Consider the following 6,000-nt stretch of genomic DNA (forward strand, 5'->3'; position numbering starts at 1 on the left):
AAACAAAGACGATTTTTCTTTAGCAGTGCACAATCTCCGCGCAGATTTCATTCTCGTATAACGTCTTCTCCTTATTGGCCACAGCAAAGCTAGTATTTGTCCTGGTGGTGTAAGCATTCTGGGAGCTTCACGTTCAAAATGTAGAATTACAAAATAAATAGACCTTATTGCAGCATGTCGTACTTCTCGATAAGTCATTTGGTAACAGCTTTGTGCCCTGGGCTGAAGCAATGTCAAGGTCAATTATTTCATTCAAGGCCCCTAATTAAGACTACTTTTTTGAGGTCAGGATAATGCATTACTTTACTTTAACAGAGAGGAGATCAAAGCTCTACCTTAAATTTTCCTGATGCAAAGCAGTGCTGCTTTAACCTAGGTTATAGTAACAAGGGGAGAAACGATTTACTTATTTGGAGCCCCCCACCCCCATCCCTCGAACCCAAAGATGGTGTGGAGATCAATAGAGATAGAGGATAGGGTTACAGACAGGCTCAACTTCTGCTCTCCTTCCATGTCCTTAATCATTTTCTTTTGTCTGTTTGTTTCTTTTGTTTGTCTGTTTTCAGCTCCAGAAGGACCTTGATTTCTATGGAAGAAGCTTGCATGAGCAAAACCAGTTTGTCCAGAAATGTATAGATAACACCTTCATTTACTTCTGATATCCTGGGTTCCCATAGCCCCTGTGCTGATGTTGCTGCTCCTATTGGAGCAGAGACTGTGTGGGAGATGGGGAATCCCAGATGTACTTCGTGGGGCTCAAACAAATTCACCTTCTACAGTGTTTAAAAAAGCAAGATATTTCCCATAAAATCTCCATCTCTGGAGTCTCAAGGAGAGAAACAAAAGCTCTCCCAGTATTCAGCCCATATTCTTAAATGGTAACACCTGGCTAGAGCTGAGGAATGGCTGCCTCTTTGGGGCAGGATGTGCATTCAAGTTTGTCACCATCCAATTGCTTGTTGTTGCAAGGGTTACAAGCTGGGTGACATTGAAACCTGGCTAACACAGTTTGTTTGGTCAGTATAACCCCTAAATTATTATTAGTATGTATTTTTTTAGAAAGTTGTAATGCTTATGGGCAGCTTTGAAACTCTGCAGTTCCACAGGTCAACCTTCCCATTGCTCTAGACCTGGCCAGATTCATGTACTTCTACGGCCGGCCTTGCAGGGTAGCAGCCCTCCTCCTTGTCCTACCCCATGTCCCCTCAGCCTGCTGGAACTCCCCTGAGGCCCACAAAGGCGGTTTCCAGCAGACACACAGCTGTCTACCTCAAAAGCCTGTGTCTCTCTCTCCCTTTCACTGCCTGAGGGCTTCCCCCTCAACTCTATGCTCATTCTGCAGGCACAAAGAGGTAGTGCCGGGCATAGGTGCCCATGCTATAGCCCTCCTTCTGCGGGGGGGGGGGGGTAGGGGGTGGTGGTGGTGGCAGTGGAAGCACACCTCAGTCACCCTAATACCAGGTGGAATGCTTTTGGATGCGTTTCACATGGTTTCTCAGAGGGTCCCCCGTGCAAGGGAGCCCCACTGCCCACAGCAGGAATCCACTCATGAACTCATCCTTTGTGGCTTTTCTCCCTTAGAGAGAGCTGAGACCACTCTTCTTAACTTGAGCTTCCTGGGATTGCCTCCCAAATCCACTGTGTGCCCCAAGCTTTGAGCTCGGGTTGCTACCCTGGGAAACTACCCTCAGACATTATTTAAATGTATTCTACTGTTGAGGGCTTCTTTACAGCTACACACTGTGAGAATGGCTATTGGGGTTGGGAGGGTTCTGGGATCCATGTCACGGAAGGAAAGCTTGTAGGAATTGTGCAGAGAAGACTTAAAATAAGCCTGATAACTATAGTCACATTTAGGGGGAAAATGTTCTCTGAAAAGAGAGATAAAATGGACAGGTTAGCTCTAGAGGGCGAGATTAAGACCAGGAAATTTGACCCAGGCAGATGGTAGGTTTAATATAAGGACACATTTTTAATCTTTAGAGCACACTAAAATGGAATGGACTGCTTTGTACAGAGGTTCACATTTCCTTTCAGAGATTTAAAGTAACGAAATTCCTTTACTTTACAAAGACCCTTATAATCCATGTTGCCCACACGCATTTATTTAATATCACAAACATGGGACATACAAGGGAATCTTGCAGTTTATCGGACTGAGTGGCTTGTCGGATGTTTCTTTTAAGGTGCAAGAAAGGGAAAAGAAAGAGATAAAGCTGGCATTTGGTGATGGGAGAAGTAGTCCCCCTCCCATTATAGGGATATAATTTAGCACCCCTATAAAACCTAGGAATGCCTCAAATCAAAATGCATTTTTCTGTTCACACTGAGAATCTCTTAAGTGCACAGGAACACATGAGATCAGGTGAATTATCTATTATCGGAAAGATATTTACGATGCCTAAGGTGGAAGGGCACGATTCCTATCTGCTCCTCACAGGAACTCAAACACGATAGTAAGCCAGCAGGGAGGAAATAGCTGAAATATTTGGAGGAACAGACCCTCCCTGCCAGAGGTTACAGTGAATTCAAGTGTTTTCCACTTCTGCCCTTCTTCAAAGCTACAAAGCAATGAGGTAGTCAAATTAATGAAGTATTGTAATAGAAATGGAAAGATTAGAGTGTGCCGAAGAGTGGAATACAGTTTTGTTCTTAAGAGGCACGATAGATAGGAGAGAAGCACTTTGATGTAAGAGGCTGGCTGGAGGGGCTATTCAGCTTCAGTGTCACCAAAAAAAAAAAAAAAAAAAGAAAAGAAAAAAGAAATGAAAAGAAAGAAAGAAAAATCAGAATGGGCCAGCATGATTTTGTTATCATTACAGATAGATAACGCGTGAGAAAATAGACATTAGCAGGTTGTAATTCAATGGAGGGTTTCAGATAAATGTAAGCTATAAGAGCAGGGCTCTATCCAGCGTACACTTTATCAGAACCTCCTGTGGGTTGAATTACAGCTCCCATAATGGCCAGTGGTCTTCCCATTTATATTTATGGATTCCAGTCCTCCCAACAAAAGTAAAAAATAAATAAATAAATAAATGGAAATTTGCTACCAGAGCCCACACAAAGACCTGAGTGAGGGAATCCCCAAAGTGACAGTGTTCAACTTTCGGCGAAGTGGCAACTCCAATTTGCTCACAAGCCAGCATCACACGGTGGAACTTTCACATGTTCATGAGAAGCTTAGTCCTAATTTTGAACATCAAGGTCTTTAAACCCGAGAATGAGAGTGTTGGTTCTTTGAGCACAGATTCAATGAACTGTTAAGGCCACTCACATCATTCCTCAGCCTTAGGGGTTCCTTATGATGACACAAGCACTAGGACAATTAGGAGACCTAGTGTCATCTTACCTACCTCCTTGGCCTGCCCTGGCGACACCTCCAGCACAGGGTACTGGCTTCCGTCCCGCATCCCTGTCCTCCTGTGGGTGGGCCACAACAGGTGACTTTTTCAATGACACGCTAGTTCCTGCTCTCCTGCTTGTGCAAGTTGATTTCGCTGGGATTTTCTTTTGATGATACTAATTCCGCCAAAGATAATTAGGGAACAAGGAAGTCTGCTTTTACATTCGTGCCTTGGGATGTACAGATTTAGCATCGGAAGGAAAATGAACTTCACTGACTAGAAAGGCTAGAGGAAACTCTCTTTTCAAAGAGAAATGAATGCTTCTTAGGTTTTGAAATCATCTGAAAGAATTAAACCTTTTTATTCTGACCCTTCTGGTGATACGAACGTGCCATCATTTGTTCAGCGTTCATTTTCTGCTCCGACACAGCCAGCCAATGCAATGGGTTGGTAATTGTAAGAAGGAACTTATTTTTCAATCAACAAACTCTTCAAGCTGCTGCTGGTGGTGTTAATGGGTGTCACTGTGTTATTAATGTTGGAATATTTCACATTTAACATATTTCCTGAAGAAAAAGATGAAAAAATAATAATTCCACAGCCCGGTCTGTTTTTTGGATGATGCCTTGCATGGAACTTTCTGATTAGAGCCAAATGTGTCTGGTTGTCGAAGACATTCCATGTGGTAAGACTGACAGTTTGTTTTAAAGATTTCAGGATAAGACAAGTGGCAGTAAAATGTCACAAAAATACAATATTTTAGTGGGGGAAAAGATCGCAACCTGTCCGAACATCATCCCTGTCTCTTATCAATATACCTACCAGATTGAAAATTCCTTAACAACAGTTACTGTGCCTATTCTGTATAAGTGCTGTTGCCCCACAACTGCATGAAGAATGTAGCAGGTCATTAATACACATTTTTAGGATTTAAAATCTTTTAAAAAAATTACCAATAAGAGATGGAAAATACCCTCCCTTAGCTGCTAGAGATATTGCTGTTAAGTATTTTAATGTAGCTAGGAGTTTACAGTAACACTTAACCTTCAACGGGGAATGTGACTTGTAGCATAGGAAAGAATTCATACAGTACTGGAAGGCAGTTGCTCAATGTGGGACGGTTACAGAATTGGGATAACATAAACAAATTCTGCCCAACAGACCAGATATGATGATGTTTGACAAACTTATTGATATTGCAACTCGTCTAAATTCACACAGCTAATACCAATGAGTTCCAGTGAGTATGTGGGTCTGAGAGAGGAGATGAAATTAATATGTAGACTGAGAGACTTCAGAGCAAAGTCAATTATCTTTTCGGTGACTAGGGTACTTTGCATACACAAATTAAATATTATAAGTAACCGAGAATTAATTTTATACTGGAATCAACTCTGAATATTGTACTCTCGTACACCTGTTATATTAGTGGGATATTTTTCATAACAAAAAATAATGAAATTGACTATTTCTCTAATTTTAAAGTTTATAAAGTATCCAGTTATATGGCAAGAAGAAAAAAGGCAAAAATGTGAAGGAAAGGAAAAAGCAAGTAATTGCAATTTTAAAAAATGAAGGTTATATCCTTGCATGTGAGAGAAAAGCACTTTTTCAAAAGAAATTATTGTTCTCTTTCATGTAATATTTGCTACTTAAAACAGTATCATTTTACCTATAAACAAGTTTAAAGCATAACAATGAAAGAAATATTTATAAACTCATTACCTGAAATACCAGAACATTAACAATTCCATTATTTTGACATTCTTCATCTTATCTCTGTCTTCCCACTATCCTGAATTTTATATTCATTATTCCTTTGCTTTAAAGAAATAGTCTTAACCCCATGCATATATCCCTAAATACTACGTTATTATTTCTTGTTTTTAAGCCTTATAAAAATGATATAGTGTTGAATATAATCTTTTATGACTTGATTTTATCAGTAAATAGGTTTTCTAAGATTTATCCCCTTGTGGGGTATAGCTGTTGTGTATTCATTTTTATTGCTGTATCATGCTCCACTATGTGTATATATTACGAATGGTCCATGTGTTGTATTAGTCTGCTGCCATAACAAAATAATGCACATTGGGTGGCTTAAACAAAAGAAATTTGTTTTCTCACTGCCCTGAAGGCTGGAAGTCCAAGATCATGGTGCTAGCAGGGTAGGTTTCTAGTGAGACCTTCCCTTCTAGCTTGCAGACAACTGTCTTCTCGCCGTCTCCTCACATGGCCTTTCTTGTGTGTGTGTATGTGTGTGCACTCCAGGGATCTCTTCCATTTCTTATAGAGACACCAGTCTATGAGATTAGGGCCCCACCCTTATAACTTCATTTAACTTGAAGAACTTCCCTAAAGGCCCTGTCTCCAAATGTAGTCATACTGAAGCTTAACACTTCAACATACGGATTTGGGAAGGTGGGCACAATTCAATCTATAGTGTGTATCATCCTGTTGAAGGACACTAGGTTTTTGCTCTTATAAGCGATGCTTCTCTGAACATTCTTAGACATGTCTCCTGGAGCTCATGAGTAAGAGTTTCTCTAAAGCATATAAATAGAAGTGGGATTGCTGGCCCATAAGGCACGCAAATGTTCAAATTCACAAACTGGCACCAAATCATTTCCCAACATGGTTGTATCAAGTTTTA

At 40.5% G+C, this 6,000-nt stretch overlaps 1 long non-coding RNA gene across 1 annotated transcript in view; it reads left to right on the plus strand.

Moving 5' to 3' along the window:
* LOC125755959 (uncharacterized) overlaps window positions 1-1,050 on the plus strand; it is a 32,052-nt gene extending 31,002 nt beyond the window's left edge. Inside the window, exon 4 of the long non-coding RNA XR_007413628.1 lies at window positions 567-1,050. This is a non-coding gene — a long non-coding RNA (uncharacterized LOC125755959). The remainder of the gene's footprint in view (window positions 1-566) is intronic.
* The last annotated feature ends 4,950 nt before the right edge of the window (window positions 1,051-6,000 follow it).

This window comes from Canis lupus, chromosome 10 (genome assembly GCF_003254725.2).
Source record: "Canis lupus dingo isolate Sandy chromosome 10, ASM325472v2, whole genome shotgun sequence".
Taxonomy (NCBI): Eukaryota; Metazoa; Chordata; class Mammalia; order Carnivora; family Canidae; genus Canis; species Canis lupus.